At 41.5% G+C, this 24,392-nt stretch overlaps 1 protein-coding gene across 4 annotated transcripts in view; it reads left to right on the top strand.

Annotated features, from left to right (window-relative positions):
* PAG1 (phosphoprotein membrane anchor with glycosphingolipid microdomains 1) overlaps nt 1-24,392 on the top strand; it is a 115,524-nt gene that overhangs the window by 35,782 nt on the left and 55,350 nt on the right. Inside the window, exon 1 of one of the 4 annotated variants that reach the window (XM_087750941.1) lies at nt 17,962-18,091. The exons of the other annotated variants lie outside the window; for them this stretch is intronic. The gene's annotated coding sequence lies outside the window, so the exon portion shown is untranslated. Of the gene's footprint in view, nt 1-17,961; nt 18,092-24,392 lie in introns of those variants that run through there. 4 annotated transcript variants of the gene reach the window in all.

A 24,392-nucleotide genomic window follows, 5' to 3' on the forward strand; every position in this document is an offset into this window, starting at 1 on the left:
GCCTCAAGTTGTGCCAGGGGAGGTTTAGGTTGGATATTAGCTAAGGAGATGACAGAAAAAATATTATCTGAAATATTTTCTACCAGACTTAAATAGCAAGTACAGTTGTAAATCAATTTACAAAAGACCAAATTAGTTGTGGAGCACAGAAGTTTCCAGCTGTTGCATACAGATATTTTAGGAGTCATTAGAAAACAGTAACTCATGAAAACAACTTAGCTAATGATGTCCTGGGCTTAAAAAAATCAACTGTGAAGGATGTTGAATAAGGCATGCTTCTTCCTCCAGAGATGTCTGTGGGCTGAGAGGTATTGAGGAGCCAGGCCTAGGGATGCCTGTCGTCATGAAGCAACGCCACCCCTCAGTCCACTGTCAAGCATGGTGCACATATAGCTTGTGTAGCTATTACGTTGTTCAAACCTGCTGTAAAAAGAAATTTGTCTTGTGAGCATTTCTGTAATATTCCTCTCTCTCTCTTACAATTATGGTAGTAAGAAGCAGCCTGATTTCATATCCAGACCCTTTCTGGCCCATCCATCCACACATCCCTCCAGTTCACCTGCAACATCAGCTTCATCACTAACCTGCCGTGTATTCAAACCAGTATCTGTGGGCTTTATTCATCGCTACTGCTGAAGTTAAGGATGAGCTGTGGGCAGACATCAACACACTTAACCTCATTTTCTCCTTTTAAATCCCTTCTTAAAATCTCCTCTATCATAATCCCTACAAAAAAAAAAAAAGTAGGTTAGCGATGTGTTACAGCCACTGCCTCTTGTGTTGACTGATGCTGTCTCTTTGTTTTCTCGTACTTCCTCGTCAACCATCCATATCCACTTATTGGCCTTTTATTTATGTTTAAATGTGACTCTCTGAGGCAAGAACCATCTTTTTTGTTCTCTCAGAGCACAGCATCCAGTGTGCCTGTATCCTGGCCTGGGACTGCTAGATGCTACCATATGCAAGGAAGAGAAAATAACTGTGATGGCTCAGTGCTTCACAACTTTCGTAGGCTTTTTCAGAGCCCCACGTGAGGAAAATGAATGTTGTTATCATATGGCAAAGGTGAAAAATGAAGGCATATGTCCTTAGTAAGGAATGTTCTTAAAATATTTCTATTAAGTTTGAATGTCTGAGCTGAAATACGGATATCTTTTTTCTTAAGGGCTTGTGGCGTCCCTTAGTATTTAGTATCAGATCTACCAGCGCTTCCATTTGCAGGCTTATGTTCAGCACTGCTGCAGATCAGGAGCTTGCCAAATGGGAGGTTTGGATATGGATGGGATGTTTGCTCAGTGTTTTCCCAAGCATCCGTAGGAGCTCTTTGCCAGTACCTATGTCACCAGTTTAATCATAACACTTCTTCAGGTCTCCTGCCACGGTGACTTTATGCCTTCCAGATTATGGAGCGAAGGCAACATGATCCTATGGGCTGGCAGTACTCAGAGAATCAGTAGTATAGGAGCCTTCCCCTACACCTCTGTTCATATACCCCTACTGTGTAGACCATCAGCTTTCACATGAGGGCCTGATGCGTGCCTGAGCAACAGGGGCAGGCTGAGGCAGGACCGCAGGCCTTAGGAGCTGTGCTTTTGGGGCAGCGTGTGTTTTGCCGCAGGCAGGCACGTGCGTATGGCAGAGTCGCGGACTCCGCATGCTGCCGTGGCGCTTGGCTGAGCCCCGGTGGCTGTTGCTGTTGGGAAAGCATCAGCCTGGGCAGATTTGGGTGGGTTTGCTCTGGGACCACAAAAGGCTCCTCCACACCTCCTGCATGTATGGAGGATTTTTACACCAGTACAACTAAAATATAAATATAATAATATAAATATAAATGAATGTTTTTTACATACTTACTGCTGTTACTGCTCAGTAGTTTTCTTTAAGTTAAACTTCAGTATCCTTTATCATTTCAATAAGGGTTATGTTAATTGCAATAGCACGTTTAGTCAACAAATGTTTATTGAGGGACAATAGTCTTCCTTGTAGATCGCATATCTCATAAAAACTCTCCAGTGTGCTCTTAAAAGCATTTGCTTCCTTTTATTGAAATGTAGGGCCTACACACAATACATGCCATTATAGGGTGGGATAAAGTTTTAGCTACCATTTGGGCTAGGAATATTGTAATTGCCATTGACTCTATTTTTTAATGTCTCTGTTGGCAAGTCTGGGCGTTGTACTCATATTATACAGGGTTTGATGGTGTTCCCTTCCTGAAATCATGCCAAATCTCAATGTATGGCTTTTTTTGGTGTATAGGAGCATCATGATTTTAAATGTCACTGTCCGTGACACTTTTGAGACAAGCAGCATATACCAAGGAGAAATTAAACTTCCTTTTCAGTGGTGTAAATCCTCTTTGTGATGTCTTCAGATGAGCCGTTGCTCTCTCTCAGTAAAGCAGGTACTGTTGGAGGTCCAGGTACTTTGCATCTTTGGCATGGAGAGCATCTCCATTTTGCATGATAGACAAGAGGAATGCATCCATGACAGGTTGACTCATTTGATGACGGTGGATTGAGGTTGCTGGCATATGGTGCCAGAAAAGTTAGTGAATAGGAGAAGTACATAAACATTATTTACATATCTTCTGTATTTGCCAGGTGTTTGTCAGTATGTGCATGTGTAATGCATTTCTAATTGGTGCTTGAACAAACATAGATGGGGCTACACTACAACACCTTTTACTGGTCTGAAAGCGGTTGTAGAGTGAAAAGTTAAAATATACAAAACTCAGTCTCTAAAAATATATGAAATAGTACATTTCTTGCTTATTGAGGAAGTCATGTAATGGATCTGGAAATAGAAATCATTTAAAAGCACAAAATCAGAAGTACTAGGTCAAGCTTTCCCAAGCTGAATTAAAATGTAATTGAAAGGAAGATCTCTAAGATGCAGCAAAGTTAGTTTATTTTTGTGTCTCCATAGAGTCTGACCTGGACATCCATGTTCAGAGTGGAAGAGGAGTTCAGTACCTGTAGGACTCCAGCTGCAGGGACTTGCCTCCCTGCGGACACTGTCAGCAAAGCTGCCCATTACAATGCCACTTTCTGTAGTGCGGGCGCTGGGCTAGTCTCTGTCGTGCTCAGACCATCCGTTCAGTTTAAGCAACCATCACATCCTAGCAGCTTGGCTCAGTAGTGACTTGACCCCTCAATTATGTTCAGTACTATGACTGAAACCTACTATATTCTCTTCCAACTATTTTATACATGACATAACTGCTACTTGGGGATTTAGACTGACTGTTGTTAATCGGTTTAATCAATGAAATAGTCACATAATACTTACCTAGTCCTTCTAAAGAAAGTATTGAGCACCCTCTCTTGACACCACTGGGAATGGATGCGGGCTTGGGCGTTCAGCCTTACCTCTGCATGTTCTTATGTCTGTATATTAAGAGACTGTATCTTGTCTGAAGCCATTAAAACCTTTTAAGTTCTTAACTTCATGGCCATCCATGGAACAAAGAAAGCTGCAAACATCCCATTGAATATAAACTTTCTTCAGAGCTACCAATGGACTTTTTTCAGAGCTAGTGAAGCTCTAGTCTGCAGCTTGCTTTGAGGTAACTGAAAATGAAAACGGGAAAAATCAGTCCTATCAATATATCATTGCTATGTTTCTATATAGAGGCCTTTTAAGCATGCCTTTGCAAATGATTGCCTTAAAGCTTTTAATGTTCTTGCACTGTAAGAAGCTGAGTGACATTTTCAGTTCTTATTCACAGCATATACTCTTGGCATATATTCCTGCAGTCCTCATCAGGCAGAAATCCCCCTCGAATTAAATGGGCTTTTTGCCTGACACAGTCTCTCATTCTAACTAAATTAGCAGTAACAGACTTAACTATAAATTATTTTTTGCTCTGAGGACATTTCCTAATAATTACCCTCAGCTAGTAAATACTTCACCATATCAGTGAGATACAAGAGCTTTTAATTCTTCAAACTCAGCAATTGTCTTTTATTTTAGGACTGGTTCTGTTGGAAGACAAGTTTGGTTTGTTTTTATGGTAAGAGAGATCACTCTTAAAAACAAGCCTGAACATATAATTAGGACATTGCCTTATGAAATTACTACCTTATAATAGGTGAAATTTGAAGTTCTTCCCCACTGAGCACCTTCTGTATTAGAGATTGATGTGGCCAGGTCTAGGAGGGCTGGGTTCTTTTTTAAATGCTTTTATTTTCCAGGTATGTATTAATATTGAGTAGAGGCTGATTCATGCTAGACTACATTTTTACTATGGATTTAATTCCACCAGGAATCAGGGTAGTGAAATGTGCTGCATGGCAGCTGGCACAACAGCATTTTTAATCAAATAATAGATTCCAGCTGGTGGGGAGTCAACTGAGTTCTGAAGCAGACGTGACTTAATGCAGATCTTCCTTATTTCTTCAATAAAATGCATTACCTTTGCATATTAAGCAAATGTAAATGGAGGAGGGGGAGTGAAGGAAAGCAAATTTGTAGGTTTGCTAGAAATAAAACTAATCATTATAACCTCATAAGGTGAGTTAAACAAGGGAGAATAGGGGGTTTTGTGTTCTGCGTGATAAATTAGCATGGACTCTTCTCACGCATCATGAAATGATTTCTGATTTGCAGGCGTGCTGGTGATTACAGGGTTCATTTTCTATGCTCTGTCCTTGAATACCACATTTAGTGCTCTTCAGCTACCTGATACTGTCACTGTCACCAGAAGTCATCCTCACGGTAGTCATCAGTCTCTGCACGGTACTTACCTGGCTAGGTTGCAGTACGGTGGTGTGAACAATTAACCCCAGCAGCAAAGTGGGGGTCTTTCTGGTGTCACTGAGCTGACACTTGTCTCAGACAGACCTTTTTCAGTAATGTCTTTTTATCTGTTCTCACTGAAAGTGTAAGGATTTTGATAGGATTCAGATAATGAGGATCTTATTGATACGTAGAGCTGAAACAATGTGATTGTGCTGCAGAGCTAAATGTAATGGTACTGGAAAGGTCAGTGCATATTGGAAAATGTCAACAGGTGCTGCATTTTCAATGATTTTTCTTGTTAGCTTCTATCCCACGATCTAAGCTCAGCACTTAGCCAGGACAAGCAACCCATTCATCACTTGATGCTTACCGGGGCTTAGTTCATGCTGTTGAAAGAAATGGCAAGTACCACAAAAAGAACATACAGTGGCTAAGGCTTTTTCTTCTCCTAGTTTTCTCCCCATCTCGAAGGTGAAGTGATATACAGGCTAGTTGCCCTTCTGTTATTTCGCTGTTGGGTGTTCCTCACAGAATCGAGGTGAAGTTCAGCATCAGCCCACCAGAGTCAGCAGGATCTTGGTGGGAGCAGGTATCCCACTGTCCTGTCCACAGCCGAGAAGTGTGAACCTTTGAGGAGCTGATAACTCCCATCCTATTAGCTAGAGCTGCAGGGATTTGATATTTCACACAGTCCAGGCTGAAAGTAAATAGAGTATGAAAAAGCAAGTCTGATGTGAGGAGACCCTTTCTGAGCTCCATGATCCCCATTCCCTCCCAGTCCCCCGAGGTCACTTGTTTCAATCAGGAGCCGCTGCATGATAGCAAGATCGAAGCCGTTGGAAGCAATCAGACCTCTCTGTGACATCTGCGAAAAGTGTGCTACAAAGTAAGTTTTCTGTTAAAAAAAAAATCGTTTATTTTTACTTTATCTGAGTGTTTAGAACTTCATCCTCAGTAAAAGTCCTATGGAAGAAGAATACTAAGGAGTATTTTTATGTAGATGGCTGCAATTAACATAAATCTGTTAATCCAGGCTAGCAAGAGAGTATTGATTGCAGTGTTTTTGCACTACCTTCTGACAAGATGTAAGTGATGAGAGAAAAACAAAGGCAAATTGATCTCATAATTTCAGGAGGTGTCTTGAAAATGAAAATAAATATTCACATAGCTTCAATTTATTGCCTTTATTATTATTTCCATGATGCTTCTGTAGTTATGGTTATTTCTGACAACATTACAGTATATATTAGAGACCTTTTGTGTTAGGTTTGGTTTTATCATGTCAGTCGCCTTGTTCCTCATGTAGCTTATCGACGCCATAAGTAAGTTAAAAATGGTTCTGAATGTAGAAAATGCACAGAAAAAGACAAAAGTAATCTGAGATACGGCAGATACTAATAGGAGTTTGAAGCAGATACTTAGGTAAGCTTTTATATTGAATGTTATGAAAAGTTCTCATTAAGCTTCTGTTGTGCATTGGTAGTTCAGGAGATGCACTGGAAGCCTGGTTGCTTGTGTCTATGACCGGTCAAAACCCCAAATTTATTTTGGCACAAAATGCTAGATTTGAAACTTGCTTTTTGTCATACAGAAGCGAAACTGGGCCTTTTGGAAACATTGATGGAACAATATGGAGAAAAATTCACCCCAGAGCAGCCAAGTCTATTTTGTCCAGGCACTTGCCTGTAGCACCCAGAACACAGCCTCAGGTCTCTTGTCTGATGCATCCTGGACCAACGCAGGCAGTCAGCAGCTTTTGGTCAGAAACACATATCTCCCGCTTTCTCCTGCTCTCTCTATTAATCTGGAAATCTTAATCCACATCTGGGAAATATTTCTAACATCATCTTTCTTAGGAAGTGACATATTGCTGCAAAACATTTCAGTCGCCTTCAGTTTCAAACCAAACTTGATAAATTTAGAGCCAGCTTTGGTAATTTAAACTAACCTGGGTGAGCACTGGATATGTTCTCATTTTCAGAGGGACCCTATGAGTTAACAGGCTTTACGTTCTCTAAGGTGTATGCTGATGTGCATCAAACAGTTGAGGTTGTGATGACCAAGTTAAAGATAGGGGTTCATCTGCAGCCTTATTGACTGGAAGGGCAGTAGACTGGTTTTCATTTAGATGCACTGAGTTTCATGCACCACCTGCAAAGATTTGACGGACAATCTGGTGGTTTTAATGAAGTTGTGTCAGATTCGCAGGATTCATTTCAATGAAAACTAATAAATGAAGGGTAACAGATTACATATTGGTCATGTAGTTTAAGAAAGCAGCTATTTCAGAACTAATTAGTCTATTTATGAAATAATCTAATAAATATTTAATGATTTGTTCAATTCTTATAAACAAATACTTGTTCTTGTAGATGCTAATTACATGAGCAGAGCCCTTCACTTTGCATGGGCAGAGTTGTATTTGTTTTGAAGTGTTTGTTGTATTCGTGCCAAAAAACAACCAAAAAAACCTCATTAAGATCTGATCCTTCAAACGTGCATGTGCTTAACTTGACTGCTCAAATAATGTTGCTTTGGCAGTGTTGATTGCAATACTTTGATCATGAAATACCTCATGTAAGGGCGGTGGGGATTAATACAGCAGTAGTGTTGATCTGTATAAACAGTCATTAATGAGTACATGTTGCACCCTTCCCTGGAGGCAGAAAACCATGTTTCTGCTGAGTTGATGAGTAAAATGGAATTGCTCACCGAAGATACTTATTGTCTTGAGATCCATTTTGCTGCTGCTGTCTTAGCCCAAACTCAGACTTCAGAGTGACTGTTTCTGCATTTTCCTGTGCACGGATTTCTCTGGGTACTGCTCTCCAGTGTTGAGGCTCTTACTCCTGTTCGCCATACGTTAGCTGCAACACCTTCGGCTCAGTTCCCTGAGCTAGACTGGGGATAGCACAAAGACATTTATAAAGGTAAACAAGAATATTACTTGAGTGTCTTTACAAATAACAGAAGATAATTTGTTTGCCCAGTGGAGGAGGAATGTTTATTATCTAGCAAGGAAGAAAAAGTACTTTCCTTCCAGGCTTTACTAAGTAGAAAAAATTACTGCAGCTTAAAGCTGACTGGAGCCCCTGAACCTCTCATATCAGATGCCAGCAAATCCTCAGCTGAGGTTTTTGGGATACAAAAGAAGAGCCCTGGGATCTAGCAGGGGATGGGCTAGGGCAAGATTAAGAGTATGGAAATAAAAATGAAAAGCCATATAAAATTCATGAGGGGTGGGGAAAGGAGATCAACAAGAAGATGACAAGGGTGGATTTCTGTGATTGTTGCTCCTGAAGGATGGCTGGCAAGCACTCCCACCTGACAGCAGGTGATACGCATTTCTGCCTGGCCAAGATCTCATTTATAATTATAACAAGGTATTTGAATTTCTTCTGCACTGCTCCTGTGTGGCGTTCTTCCTGCATTGGTTTTCATGTTTATTTTCTCAAAGGAGAAAAAAATTTGCAGACTCCCCAAATATTCTAAGAAAAAAAGCCAGCCGTTTATTTAAGCTGGCTCTCAATATGCAGAAAGTTGCCTCCAAAAGAAAATGCTAATGTTTGGCTTTAGGCTTTACTGGGAACACAAATAAACTGTTGTTTATTTTTTGTCTTTGGAGATTTTGTAGGTGTTTTTATTTCTTCCTTGTTCTTTTAAGCCTTTTTTGCTACTTATCTAGCATCTCACATACCTTTGATACTTATCTTTGCAATAGAGTAATTTACATGAAGATATGCAGGGTTTTGAGAACGTTTTCTTTACCAGTAGACAGAATAGGAAGTTAAAAATCATCTGTTTTCCATTCCATATCTGTTTTGCAGTGCATGTTGAAAGAGACATATGCTGCCGCATGTGTGATGAGGCTAATTCTGTCTTTGCCTTAATGGAGTCGTTCACACTGAGCTTCCATTCTGATGAATTGAATGACAAATTATGAATTTAGGTTCACAATGGGCTCTCGTGAAATTGCTTTGTTACAGCACTGATTCCTTGCTCAAAGCTCTGTGAAACTCACCCAGCCCCAGATCCACCCCAGCCCGCTGCTGCCACTGTGCTGTGTTTCTTGAGGGTCACCCAAAGGAAGCTAGGGGTGATTGGAGGCTTCAGGAGGCTCCAGGAGCACTTCTGGTAGAGCGCTGCTGTGAAATGGAAGTCAACTCTTGGTAAAGCAGCAAAAACTCATGTAGGTCCGACTATCCTAGTCTATGAAGAGTTTTGTTTTCTGAGGCTCCTGGTGGCACTTCCAGTACCTTTGTGCATTGGAGACTCGTGGAAACAGCGTACCTGTAAAGATGAATTTTTGAGTGAGTAGGTTCAGCCTTGACTCCACAGCCATTGCAGATTGTCTAAGTCAGGGATATTGCTCAGGGTGGGCTGTGGCCAACCACATGGTCATTTTGACTATCTGCATCTGAGCCTCAGTGAATGGCATTGAAGGATTTCTTTTTAATGGGCATGTTAAACATGGGACAAATTTAATTTTAGTATTGTCATTTAAAGTCATTTCTGATACAAATGATTTGCTGGCAAATGAGACGTTCGGTCTACCATAATTTGGGGCTCATCCAAGTTTCCGTTCCTCTGCATGCAACTGATCCAAGTGATGGTTCAGCTGTGCACAGTGCTCTTCGGTACTTTAACCGTCGTTCTGACCATGATGATGACTGCAATAGCTAAAACCCCTATACATTAATAACAAAATGTGCCTGCCATCACCTCCTTAAAAAAAACTGAAACCCCTGTGTGGTTGGCTGTTACTTTCATCCACTGCAAGTGGAAACTGCTTTAAACAAACACTTATCTCCAAGTTCCTTGGGGGCATTTTTAGTGCATAATATGGTGTTACTATTGAATATCTGAAAATATCACAAAAATTTCATTTAAAAGAATAATGAAAAATAAGCAAAAAATCTAAGTTGGTATCAAATAAAAGAAACTAAAGCTTAGAATAAAACCCTCTATAATGAGGCATATCATATTTTATACAGCAATCACAACGTATAAAATATTCTGGCAAAATTTCCCAATTCAGATAGTTCACGATGCACTGGTATGTTCACAAAGGTACTTGTCCCAGCTTTACTAAAATAAGGACAGTAAAATTCTTGTAGAACTTAAATATGTTGTGCATCTATAGTAGGAATGTCTATCATGAGATTACATTGCATTTAGATTCATGATGACCTCTCTTTTCTTTTCACTTTGATTTTCCCCTGACTTGTAGTTACTGAAGTCTCCAAAGATTACAGGGGCAAAATGCCTAAAAGTGCTCTTTAACGCTTGACAGCAAGGCTGTGACAGTGTTACACACACATTTTAAGCACGCTAACAATTGAAGGGTAATGCTGTACGTAGTACAGAGGGTTTACAAGAGGTAAATGGGGATTTTGCGGCTTATGATGGAGAGTCTTTGATATAACAGTTTCAAAAATTAGATTAGGGTGTATATCATTTGAAACTCTCTTTCAGTTGTGCTGTAAATTTAATGTCAAGGTTTTGTTGAAATGAGCTCTTGTGGTCTGCAAGGAAGAAAATCAATCAGCATGTGCCGTATCATTTTTCTATATCCTTGGTAGTGATGCAATTAAATTCCGTCTGAAAGGTCACAGTGTGCGGTATACGTTAACCTCACACTAACCCTGTATATGATACTGCCACTGAGAATGAGTTAATAAAGATATCAGTTGGAGCTGTACGTTTGTTCTCTTTTCTTCAAATGTATCTGTGTGCACACACACTTCTAATTACATCTTTGTGCATAATGTCAGTAGATATCTAGAATATTTGCAGTGCTGCTAATTAGGTTGTAGGCTAGGGTACAGTGGAATAGACAGTCGAGTTGCGCAGTTGGTGGCCGAAAACACTTAAACTCATGTGTTGAAGTTAATATTAATACAGGGATGTGTCAATGAGACAAGGCTTTGTTTCATTTCCAGACTCTGATGATGTTTAAAACGGCAGCTGCAAAAAGTGGGTTTAATTCCAAAGTGCAGTAGTGTTTCTGAATGCCATTTGCATTATACACACTTGCTCCAGATGAGAGAAATTAAATTTCTTATTGAGGATTGGACAAGTACTTTGGTGGTGAAGAGAATCTTGACCTTTTTAACCTTTTAAATTAAGCTACAGGGAGGTATTTGATTTTAAGTTTGATTTGGGAGGCCTTTTTAAAGAGGAACCACGTTTCCCATATTAGCTATAAAAAAAAGCCAGTACAATGTGACATTAAGAACAGCAGTGCAGTTTCAGGGACAAGTTAGAGAAACATAATATCCAGCACTTCTTTTCCAGAGACTAGCAGTAAGAGGTCATCAGATTTTACTTCTGAAAACATTTCTGCTCCTCCCTGAAAATACATGTATTGTTATATGAGATTGCAGAGTTTCTAATGAATATATTGAAAAATGCAGCATGAGAATGAGAAATATAAAATTTATACTTCAAATTACGAGATAGAGCCAGGGAAAGTGGATTTGGGCAAATAACAGCCTGTTAGGCCAACCTCTAAAGTATGTAATATTTTAGAGCAAATTTTGAACAAGATAATAAAGTTGGGGAAGCAAACAGAAAATGAGATAAAATAAAAAATGATTAATAAATATTTTGTGCCAAGGGTAGCTGTTTCATCTTCTTCGGTACTGTTGCTGAAGAAGGGCAATAGATGTAATCCATCTCAATTTTGATAAAGAATTTGAATATGGTACCCACATGGAGATTTATCAGTATGGTAAGAGAAAAAGGAGATTTACAGAAGAAATTTTAAATAGGTAGAGAATTGAATAAAGAGGAGATGGCAACATTAGTCTTGAAACGGGGGTGTTAGGCCAAAGGGAGGCTGCTAATTAAGTTCCTCAAAGGAGATGAAACATATTAAATATCTTCCTGTCATTGTCACAAATAAGCAGTAGTGCGCTTATGAATTTGCAGATGACTCAAAGGTAAGAGTTACTGACATTTCAGAAGAGGATCATAACGTCATACAAGAAGGATTAGGTTTTCTTCCGAGTTGGTGTAATAGGTATGGCATGAAATGTAATTGTGCAAAGTGCAAGGTCATGCTTTCAGGGAATCATCATCTGAACCAAATACAGCTATATTAGGTCATCTAGGACCAGGATCCTAGATCTATGACCTATTGTAGATCTAGGATCCTAGGACATATCCTATCTAGGATCAAGCTACCATATGATGTTGCTGTTAATAAGATAAATGCATGCCAAGAGTATAGTGGGTGAGGTATTTCTAGCAGGGAAAGAAAGAATTAACAACATATTTTGAAGTGTTGACAAAGCACAGTGAGAATAGTGTGTACCATTCACATTGAAGAAAGACGAGTTCAACCGGGAACAGGTTCACAGAGGGGCTGTCAGGACAATCGGGGGACAACGGATCGCGTGTTGTACAAGAAGGTGCTGTAAAAACCTTGGTTTGTTCAGATACTAAAGCAGAGGCTGAGATACTGCTGTCTTCAGGAGGGTGAATATACAGGAGGAGAGTAAACACCAGGGAGTGAAAAGAGCTAAATGTTAGGTTAAATGACAGAGTGAGCATCAATAAAAAGCAAGTGGACTATGGGTGAAGAGGGGCCAGGCGATAGAAGGCAGTCCCTGGTTATCTCTGAGGTTCCTGAACAGCCCTTTGCTGGTGCAGCTAAGAGAAAAATAAAGAGCAGCTCTAGGACGGAGTTTCTTCAGTTGATGGAAGGGACTCAGGAGTTTTCTTGCAGTCCTGTGCTCCTGTATTTACTTAAGGTGTTTCTCTTGAGGAATGGGATGTGCACGTGTCTCTCTGTGTGTGATTGTTTTAATTAAATTGCTAGCTGCTTCCGTGTGTTCGAAGCATTCCCCAGTGGTGTCTGTGTCTGCGGGCACCGTAAAGCAAGATGTGTTCTTGTGCATGCAGCTGCAACGCAGCAGAAAAGGGGAACGCTTAAGAGACCACAAATTCTGCATCTCCTGAAGGGATGGTCGTCAGTTGCATCTGCTCATCCCAAGTGCTTTGCTATTGTGGGAGCGTGCTGAGTTTCTGCTCCGTTTTTTGATAATTGGTGATCACTGCTTGTGAGCACAGCCTAAATATTGACCTGCCTTCAGAGAAACAGAAAATCTCCTTTCCTACAGCACTTCCCTCTTGGAAGGCTACTTGTGCTGTGAAGGAAACTTCAGCAGTTTCACAGAATCACAGGAAGGTTGAGGTGGGTAAGGGACCTCTGGAGGTCATCTGGTCCAACCCCCTGCTCAGGCAGAGCCACCTAGAGCTGGTTGCCCAGGACTGTGTCCAGATGACTTTTGAATATCTCCAAGGATGGAGACTCCACTACCTGTGGAAGTTTCTCTGTGGAAGTGGGTTGAAGTCATGCAGACGGGCATGAGACGGGAAGATTCCTGGCAGTTCCAGGAAGGTTTGGGGCTGCAGTGAGGTTTAGGTAGCTAAGATGCAGGAGATGAGAGACGAGTCAGCGCACTAAGTGCTGCATCCCATGTTTACCTGGTTGCCTTCCCAAAGGCAGGCTGGAACTCTTAAATTGACTCTTTGGTCATGTTGACTTTCCACGCCAGGCACACCACGGGTAAGTACCAGCTCTGCTCTGTCACCTTCCAGCGGCGCATGCTGCCAAAAGCAGACGTATAGGTGCCCTTAGATACTGTAGTTGTGCCATCAGTGCCCTGAGCAAAGCATGGCTTCTCTGCTGCTTAAATACTGCCATTAGGAGAGGACCTTGGACACATGAAAGAGGCAGCTTGGGCATGAGAGGAGAATGTAGTGGGTGGTTTGCTGGGCCCCGGGGTCAGGCTGCAGCCACACGCGCAGGCCCGGGGGGCGGCAGCTCCATGCCGGGGCCATGCCTGTGATGCCTGGGTCAGCGCTGGCACTGCTCCTCCGCTCTTGGCACTGCTCGTCCTCTCTCATTTCATGTGGTCCTCCGAGGTTCGTAGGGCTCTGTGGATTTCGGGAGAAAGCATGTGTCACGATTTCTGTTCTCCCTAATCTTGAAAAAGCAGAACTTAAGATTTCACAGGAAATCCAGCCATTTGTTTTGTCCATTCATATGCTAATGCTCGTGTTTCCTTAACTGCCACACAAGGAAAGAGTGGAGATGACAGTTTATTCCACTTAAGGCCCGTGAAGCTTGCTTTTTGGATCAGCTGTAACAATGGTTATCCTTAGTGGGGGTGTATCTGAATGAAGCATCTGCTTCATTTTTTTTCTTAAGATTATTCTCACCCAGTTTCCATGTTTCCATTGCTTACTCTTGACACGAATGACTATTTCTTCCAAATATATTAAACACATAAATCAAGTTTTCATGGCTGAAGGAGGTTTAATATGCATTTTTAGGAAAGTATTGGACAGATTTCACTGTTGTTATTCCAAGAATTTTACTTGCTGATTTACTCTGCTTTGAGAGTAAGATGATGTCTTTTGTGTCAGACGTGCAGCATGGCAAGCCAACAGACGTGAGAATCGGGAGTAACTAGATGCTACAAACAAGATCGTGCAATTTTCCCCTTTCTTTCCTTCATCTAGTTCTGTTTAATACCAACAGAAATGGCACAGCTCCCACCTTCATGTGAGTACAGCTTCTGCATTTCTGCAGAGGAGTTAGATTAGGGCTTTGCCCAAGGGGACAGCGGAAGCTGTGGCACTGTCCACCAAACCCACAGCTTCTCTGAGAGAAAGCTGCTTCACAGTCCAAATGAGCAAAAGTGCATAATTTTCTTTTTTGTGGCATAAAGACCTATGAACATGCTCAGAAACTATACACTTCACTGTATAATTTTCTGGTGGATGATGCCTTAAAATTGTAGAGCAGTTGTATTAATTTTTGTATAGCGGTATGGTGAAGTTCAAGAATACTACTTAACTGGTATTGAACTTTAACTTGAACACTGAGGTTCATGGGTTTATTCACATAATATCTCTTGAATTAGTACAGGTGATAATCACTGCCAGCCTTATCATTACCTCTTCTTGAGGAACACAGAAGGAAATACAAACTATCTTGTTCAAACATGAGAGATTAAGTGATGATGGTCCTCATAAACTCATTACACAAGATGAAGAAAACTGGCCCAAAAGTTCACATCCTAATTATTGCTGCAGTTATCCTGTAGCGTGGGAACTATTCTGTTTCAGGGAATGAGGGAATACTTGCTCTTTCAGTCAGAGGCCTTATTATTTTTGTATTATTAAAATCAGCATCATGATTCTGCCAAATGAAAATATGTATCCAGACATTACGTGGTCTTCTGCTTTTCACAGTTCATTTTTTCTGTCTGTTGATGAGTGCAAGTTCCTTCACCATGATTTGGAACTTCTTAACGGTGTCAACAAAGAAATGTCCATTCCCACACTGTTAAAAGAGAAATTTGTGGCTATTCTTACCCTTGGGGTGGGAGAGGATCTAAGAAGATTATATTACAGAAGATTGATTTCTGCTTTTCATGTAAAAGGGAAATCTGTTTCTAATCTGGTTTGAGGTAAGAATTCATAGTGACCATCTGCGTGAAAATTTTACCCATAGTAATTCATTTAAAAAAAAATCTGACTCAAAATCTCAGCTTTTTTTTTTTTTTTTCTTTTCTCCCTGAATAAAGTTTCCTAGTCTGGCATTTCAGGGAAGAGCATCTGTTTCAAAGATGTCTTTGGAGGTTGTAAGTTACTACTCTCAACCTTCTTAAACAAGTTTTTCCACCATGCTGCCTCATACAGCCAGTAAGAAGTCTCCAGCTGTTGTGAGCAAGCTCTGTAGTATGGACATTGTCTGCTTTGGCCTGACTTCATTAAAGATTAGAGATATAATGAGACTTCACTCCTTAATATGAATGTCTTTGTTCATCATTTTCCCTAAAAAAAATAAATTTGACAGTGTGATTTTCTTTCATTATTCACAATTTTGATGGATTTCTTTACTAAAAATGGTCCTGTCTCACATTTCAGCCTATTAAAAAGAAAATTACAGCAGAATCAGACAGAGGGCTAATAATATTTAGAAAGTCCAGTCTGCACTTAAATTTTTCATTACCTTTGACAACCTGTTTAGAAATTCTGTGTTTGTAAGTTCCAGCCCAGATTTTCAGTAGGTCTCAACGAATATATTTATTGGGATTTACAAATACTTCATATTTAGGCTGTATTCTCTCCCCACAGGAACTTTTTTTCTGCTGGACATTCAAATAATTATCCTTTATTCACATAAATACTTACACAAATAGTTAACATTCACATTACATTAAATAATGTACTTATATGAATGTAATATATTGACATTAATCTCAATACAAATGTAAAATGTTAATTGCACGTACTTGAATATTCTCAGTGCAGCAATGTATTAGGTTAAGGATGCTACTGAGTATCAGAGGGGAGCAGTGTTCCCAAAACTCCTTGACCTGATTCACTGCAAGAAAGCAGTTAAAAGCCAAACGAGGAGATGAAAATATCTTTCACAGCTGTGACAGCACAACATATGTTACCACTTTGTGTGAAAATGAGCAGAGACAATTTAAACTCTGCATTTGGCCGATTAGTTTTCTGGTGTCTTTTCTTTGACAATAAAGATGCCGTTGGCAAAACCTATCCAGAAAGGATGGAGTGGGTATTCCTGCAGAGACTGCCTAGTAGATCGGGATGCTTCTGGCATACAGATATTTGTAGCAGATGTTTCCAATTAACTGTAATAATTCTGAAAAATAAATGAACTTTCTTCAGGATCTCCTCTATGAATATTGATGTGGCAGTGGTCTCCTCAGCCTGGAAGGGCTGACAGTATCAGCACTCGGGGTGGAAGCAATATAAAATGGAAAAGCAACAGTTTGGCTCAAAAGCTGAAGGTCCAGGTCCTTGTAAGGGGGGAGAATGAGGAGAGAACTTTGGTCTCAGTTTCTCTGTATTTCCTGGCTTTTCTCCTCCAGCGAGCCCTCCCTTGCGGTCAGCCCCGGGTGCCTGCCGAGGACGGCAGCCTGGCTCCCAAGGCAGTGCCTGGGGACGGCGGCAATGCCACCGCCTGTCCACGATGCACTGTGCCGGGGTTTCACACCCAGGAGAGACATTAATTTCTGAGAGACATTAATTTTTGCAGGCCAGCGTGGACGGTTGCGTTAAGCCCCTACGTGAGCTTCGTGCCAAAATTAAAGTATGTTTTCCTTGGGTGCTGGTGCTTCTGAACAGCGCTCTGCCTGTAGAGACTTACGAGCTCCTCAGGAGTCCAGCAGCTCTCCAAGTGGAGCTGCGCAGTTTGCTCAGAAACATTTTCCACGACGTATGGAGAGCTGAACTTAGTGTGGTTGTGCTATGGGACACCAGAGTGAGTGTGGAGGTTTCTGGTACGGATCTCTTCATGGCCTCGGGACTCTTGTTGTCTGCCGTCCACGAGCAGATGGGAAGCTGTACTATTTAAAAAAAAAAAAAAAAGGCAAAGAGTCTTTCTCAACTTGCACACAATTTCATATGGCTTTATTTTAGCATAGTTACATTTCTTGTCAGGTCCATATTGCTTTATTTTCTTCCTTATAGGTGTATTTCTTTTCATACCTGTAGCTAAGTCTAAGTAGTTTTAATTCGAACTTGATGATTTAAATATTTTTATTGTTTTTATTTTTTTGAGTGCGCCAGTATTTTTGCCAGTTCTATTTATTACTCTTTTCATAGCTTTGTTGCAAGACACATCTTTACTCTGATTTCACCTAGTTCTTCCTGCACTCTTAAAGTCTTATGTTATATTTTTAATTTTTCAGTTCATATGGTAGATTCCGCTTTTTGGCAGTGATTGTAAGCATCACTAGTGTCATGTCTTTGCTTTTATTTCTGCTCCTTTCAAAAGTTAAAGCCATGAATGAGACTATTTGAACTAGGCATGCTCTGTTTTAAGATCCCCAACACAGGCTCCATGAGAGAACGTGAAAGCTTTGGCCTTGTGGAGGCCCTGAACATTTACCAGACAGAAGCTGAATCTCACTGGAGGAAGGGAACTGGTGCAAGGTTATCCTGAGGTTTCTGAACTTTTGTTCCAGTGGAAAGATATTAAATCTTATTTCAGGGCACTTTTTCCTAAACTGTGTCTGGAAGGCTACTGGACAGAAAACTCTAGCCTGGCAAATCTCAGGTGGCCATCCAGCCTAGCCACCAAGCGCATTGATCTCACTGCTTGTCATTTTAGCACAGATACCCATCTAACCTGCTTATCCTGAGTTTCCTCTGTCTTTCCAGAGGCTCGAAGATCCATCTTTCACCTTCCTAGCTGCCAGACCCTCCTGCAGTGCTCCTGGAAATGTGAGCCTGCAGGAAATGTTTCAACACTGATGATGGAGAAATGATGGGCTGCTCCAGTGGCCAGAATCAGGTATCCTCAAGCAACAAGGAGAGTGCTGCATCCTTATATATTTTCTATGTTGGGCTCTCCAAAGCCTCCCCATCTGCAGCATTTGCAAGGTGTCCTGCGTGCGATGCCGCAGAGCCAAGGTCCCAATTCAGAGTGGGGACCAACCTAGCCATGGGGAACAAAACTTCCTGGCTGGTGTTGCTGTCCTGATGGTATGGCCGTTAGCTGTAAAAGGCACTAGGAATTAATCTTCCCTTTTGTTCCCGTTTATCGCTCCTGCCCTTTTATGCTACGAGGGTATTAGTGTGGTTGCAATGCAAACCCATTGTGCGGGATCCTGCCTGCTGCTGTCCTTTGACAGGAGCCTTCAGTTACTCCACGCTTCATCTTTTGGCTTCTAGAAACCCAGCTTCGCAAGCTGTAAAGGGTCCGTGTAATGTTTCTTTAGAGAAAGCCCAACTGACTGTGTATAATCTTAAGCCACTTCATTTTACGGTACTTTACTTCACGTTATCCGCTTTCAGTAGAGAATTGCATGTTTAAGAGACAAAAACTTTAACACTACCAAATAGGTCCTTGCAAGGCTTTTTTAAGGGAATTGTTCGCAAAGCAAACTTCCTCGCTAGTTTTTACCATTTGGGAGTGTCTCTAATTTACCGCGGAGTCAGGGAAACACAGAAGGTAAGGTCTCTGCAGTGATAAGAATCCTTCACGTTGCATGCGTGCAGCTCTGTTTTGTTTTCGCATGTTCATCCGCCCTTCGGACACTATTAGTAAGAACATAAAATCATATGGAGAGGTAGGGCTTTTGCTTTTGTCTTTTTCACGTTAAGGCAGAATTGAGGATAGCAAGATGATGCTGAGTCAAAAGAATCATGTCTATAACTCTTTTAGGGCTAGCACCAAAATAAGAATGAGACATGGCAAGGGGTCTTGAGCAAATGGAACTGATAAAGCTGAAAACACAAATTTGAAGGATAAAAGGTTCCTATGAACTCCATCTGTATTGAAAAAGACTACGTCAAGAGCAGGGTTTAAATTTTTTTGGCTGCACGCTTGCACAGGACAGAATGTAGTTAAAACAATTCCTGTACAAGCTTCTTGCTAAGCAGGGAGATGTCTGGAGAAATAAATGACTGTCACGGCACTGCAGGCTCGTAGCAGGCGAAGCGGCGGTGCTCCTGCGTGCTGGATCAGGTTCTGGGCTTTTCCACCTACACGAAGCCAAAGGCTTTCTAATGATTTCAACAGAGCAGTATTGCACGAAGATTTATATAGGCAAAAATAGGATTTAAAGTGGCAAACATGACGGGAATACAGTCTTTCACATTATTTACAGTAGTTTTCCCCATCCGTTTTAACCACTTCCTGGCCAGAGCGCAGCCAGAACCAAGCCATGGTCGTCTGAAATTATTTTCTAGGCATTTTGAGAGATGCTCTTGCAGCGCAGATGAAGCAGTGTTGCTTTGGCGTGCCTGGGGGATTTATGTTGTGTTGATTCAGTGATGAATCAAGTAGGCAATATCCAGTGCTGTGAGCAGCCCTGCTAATGCTGTCAGAGGAGAGGGCTGGAGCAGCCGGCGGGGGAAGGACGGGGATGCAGCTACAGCAAAGGGGGGGCTGAAGTATGGAAGCAGAGAGCAGAAGTCAGAGATGGTAGGTCACAGGTAACAGCAGATGGTAACTGGTCTTGTCTTTGTATCTGTTAACAGTGGTTTTGTACGTGCACTTATACCGGGTGGTAAATACGTACTTTGTCTGGAGGCATGACTTCAGTTGCTTATCCTTTTATGCCCTCCCCCATGTTAAATATTGTTATAAAAACCCCAAATAGCACTGTGAGTGTTTTACTTTTTAAAAAAGGAGCTATTGGCAATTACTATTATATCAGTAAGAAGCAACACAAAGGCCAAAGCATTTGACACCTCCTGTGCTTACTGACAACATTAAATTCATGTGAAGAATGGCCTCCTATTTAAATGAGCAAATATCTGAATGGCTGCCTAACTTATTCATGTTTTTTTCGATGAATCTCTTCTTGGTCATAAGCTCATAAAGCATAAGCAAAATAAGTTTTGTTTTATCAGGATTTGGAATTAAGGAAAAGACTGAACTTAAAAAAAAAAAAAAAAGCTGCATCATAAAGAGAGGCAAGGAGATTTCTCTGTGTGTGCAAGACCTGTAATGTTTGAAAGTGTATCTGCCAGCCCAGTTATATCTCTGTGCTAACAGGATCTCTTGGAGAAGATCTGTATATGGCTGGTATTTCACATTCTTAATGTTTGTATTTTAGTTTTGAAGGGGCTACCCATGTGAGATAACCCACCTTTATTTGAGTTTATTTTCTCTCTGTTCTATAAAATTAGGAAAGTAAAAGAATCAAGAGACCCGCATTAGTTGGCCTGATTGTGGTTATCAGCTGTGATGCTTCCAGTGGCAGGGAATAGGAATTGGTTTCCCACGGCATGCTTTCCAAGCTGATGTTCCTAGGAGATTTGTCTGAGCAGATTCAGGCTTCGACTCACCGTGACTTCTGGTGTCTAGTACAGAAATGATGCTAACAGCCACCCTGAAAATCTGATTTTAAAAGTGATGGAAAAAGAGAAGATGGTGGGGAGGCTACAGTTGCCATTTGTTGAACATTATTCCTGAAACACTTCAGAGAAGGTGAGGCTTTCCTAAAGATACTGCATGATTAATTTGCTTCCTCTGCCCCACTGATTTCAAATGAATTGTTTCTCCTGCTTGCAGTGTGTAAGGCACGCTCATCTCCCTGGCTGTAAAGTTAGCAGCACTTCGCTGCCTGGATTCCCACGGCAGCAGCGAGTGATCTTGTCTGAAGTTAAGATGCTCTCCACCATCACGGGACTGTCGCTGATGTCTCAGAGGCAGTAGTCAGGGTCCCGATGGGGAAGTTCACAGCTGGCTGCAGCTGCTCCGGCGCCTTCCTCATGGAGGGAGGAATGCGTATGAAAAAGGAGAAAAACTGTAATGAAATCCATTAACAACTGTTAGGAAGGAAACAAGCTAGGGAAGATCAATTTTAGTAGAACAAAAACTATTTATACAAAGCCCCCTTCTGTGCTGCAATAACTGACGGCTATGAAAGAGGGTGACCTCTCTTCCTGGGGCCGTGCTGGATGGCAGCGTAATGGAGGTGGGGAGCCCCAGGGTTGCTCCCCGCTCCGACATGGCACAGAGCACCCCAGGAACGCTTCCCGGCTGTGGCAGAGGTGTTGGCAGGAGTACTGCCCCGCTGGCTGCCCGGCCGCTGCTTTCTCTGTACTCAAGGGAAGGGAGCTCTGTGAAAGCCAGGCTCTCCGAATGGGGCGGGGGGGGGTGGGGGGTGGGTGCGTATGCTTTGGGCCGGAGGGAGGCACATGGGCGCTTCTTTACTTGTTCATCTCCCTTTGGGCTTGATGGAAAATGTTTTTCTCACATCCCTGTCTGTCCATCTGGCTGCTTTGGTGTGGGAGAAAACGTGCTGAAGCCCATACAATTCCCATGGATTTAATGCAAATATTGAAGAAGAATTTCAGGATTTGGTTAAGTGTGGGTTTTTTTCTAAAGGTAGGCTAATGTGAACCTCTGCAGTATGCAATTACATCTTCTGGCAAAGCTTGCTCAATTAAGCAAATCCCATCTCTGATCTCTGTTTTAGGCTTTTATGCTAGCATCTCTCCCAGTTCAATGAGTTAGCATAGGCAATACTGTTTACTATCTTGTCCAGTGTATTTTCTCCAGCACGGAGTCTGGAGGTGATGAATAGATTTCTGCTAACCCACTGGCTGTCTCAGCAGCTTATGTAAAAATGACGGAGGTCACATTCAAAAAAAATCTTGTCATCCACAAGTTATTGCAGGATTCCTTAAGCATTGTGCTCAGTTCCCGCTGGCAGAGTGATTTAAAAGGTTATTTTCCAAAGACAGAGACATACAAATGTTCTGGGAAGTCCTCCTTGTCTGGGCACTGGTCAGAGCGGTGATGCTCTGCGCTCTCCGTCCATCAGTCCACTCCATCTGCCACCTCCCACGCATGGGAGGAAGGTGGCAGGGGATGGCACACAAGCAGCAGGTAGCTGCAAAACTCATCCACTGAAATGAAGGCATCACGGTAGACGAAGGCTTGTCGGTGGTGGTCTGTCTCAGCAGCCATGATTTGGTGTCGTGTGCTTTATTGAGCCGTGGTCCTGTAGAGGCTTTCTTGATAATTACAGGGTAAAGTCTCCATTGCAGATACTGGCTTTCATATATCAAAGGCTGGTGGAGTGGAGGCACGCCAAAGGCTGAGCCTCTGCTTGCTGGCTGTGATTGATTCTTGATGCTCGAGATAGTTTTCATGATGTTGTTATTAGTTATTAAGAAAAAAACCCAAACACAACAACCATCTTCTGTCATGGCCATGCTTTGTGATCAGGGCAAAACCTTTTATGAACAGATCCCTTCGGAGCTTTCAAGAGAGCTCCCCTGGTGGTCAGGCACCTCTGGCTTACTGGGCCACTTCACTCTCAGAAGTGTTTGTTGAAAATATACTTGAAAATCAGGGCAGGGTCCAGTTTCTCAGCACTTTTGCATGAGCCTGGCTTTATCAGACACTTGAGAGAGCTGCTTTTTTAAGTTTCTTTTTTAATTACTCTCTAAATTCTTTTAGTCCAGCCTTGTGAATCAAGTTTGAGTGAGGCTTTCAAATATGTGCCAATCCATCCATGGCGAGTATGTCCATGGGAGAGCAAAGTATCGAAGGACAATATAATATGAGGTATAAAACCAGGTCTGATCTCTCACAGGTAGTGTGGGGTCCAGGCAAAAAGCATAAAATCCCAAGACAACAGTAGCAGAAAGAAGCTGGAAATGCCTTCTCTTACTGATCTGTTGTTCATCTGCTTCAAGAGCTCTATGAATTTAAGGTGCCAGCAGCTTTTTTAGGCTGGTTTTTTTTTTCTCTTATACCAGTAACATAGGTCAAACTTCAGGCAGTATTTCTGGATATCAGGCTAGTGCCACGTGAAGCAGGTGCACAGCCAGCCAGCTCTCTGCTCTGTCCTGTGGGTACCTAGAAGGATAGCACAAACAGCCTTGGTTGCATTAAGAAATGTTTGACGTAATTAGCCAACTTTATATTTAGGTTTTGAAGGGGATTAAGGTTGTTCATCTTGTTTTTCCTGCTTTTTAAACCAGTTTGCACTGTGAAGGATACAGTGATAAAGAGACCAAGAACTGTTAGCTGACAGTCTCCATCCCATCCTGGTTTTCCTGAAATAAATCCTCCAGTATTAAACAGTGTCTCAATTCACTTAAATATATTCAACTTAAATAGAAGTTTCTAAGAGTAGTTTCTTTTTCTTTTTTGTATATCCCTGGTTTTATGAATAAATAAATGCTACCGACAGCTTTAGCACTGATTCAATACATAAATGTGCTTCCAACAGTTTCTACAGAGCAGTAGCTCTGGTAAGAGGACTTGTATAGTTTGTGCAAATGCTTGTACAGAGAAAATTACATTGAATAATTACTTTTCATATAATGCAATTTCCTGAATACAAACAGTTTTATCTGGTATGCTTTTGCTGAGTATGCTGCCACCACTCCTGGCAGCAAAACTGGGATAATTCAGACAGGTCTGACAGGATCAGGACTCGGAAATGCAAGTCAGCCGTAGGAGGCAGGAGGCAGAGCAGTCGTGGCTGGTGATGAAGTAGTGACACAGGTATCCTGCTTCTCAGCTGCTCTGTCGCAACTTGTCAGCAAATGACAGGAGGATGGCGTTCTTTGTCTCTTGCATTCATAAGCTCAAAATGAAATCCTTGAATCGTAAATAGTGGTATATCTTCTGGTGGCTGTTTTGCCAATTAGCATGGTGTCACTTCCATTTCCAGAACCTCTGTCCACTAGTATCTTATAGTCTGGCCAATTATTTTAAGCACAGTTTAATCAGATTTGACTTTTAAAAAAAAAAAAATATATTCCCTTGTGCATTTAGAGTTTAGCAATTTGATTTAGATAATCAGATCTTGTCCATATATCCAAATAATTCAAGAGAGTTTCTCCTGGTTAGCTATGACAATACAGGATAATGGATTTGCACGATTTTTTAACCAAATCTGAAAACATTTGAATGTCGTGAGTTAGAAAGAGCTTTGACCTGAAATTTAATTAAGGAGTGGAAAATAGGAATAGTGGGAGGATGCAGAGGAGGATTAAACAAAAAAAGAAAATCCCTGGTCATTCAAGACTTTGCTCCTGTTAAATGGTCTAAAAAGCTCTTGTCATAGAATAGTTGGGCCTTACAAATGGGATAAATTTGAAGATTAGGAAGAGTGGAA

Source organism: Nipponia nippon, unplaced genomic scaffold (genome assembly GCF_047370975.1).
Source record: "Nipponia nippon isolate SJK-2023a ecotype South Korea unplaced genomic scaffold, ASM4737097v1 scaffold_1, whole genome shotgun sequence".
Lineage (NCBI taxonomy): Eukaryota > Metazoa > Chordata > Aves > Pelecaniformes > Threskiornithidae > Nipponia > Nipponia nippon.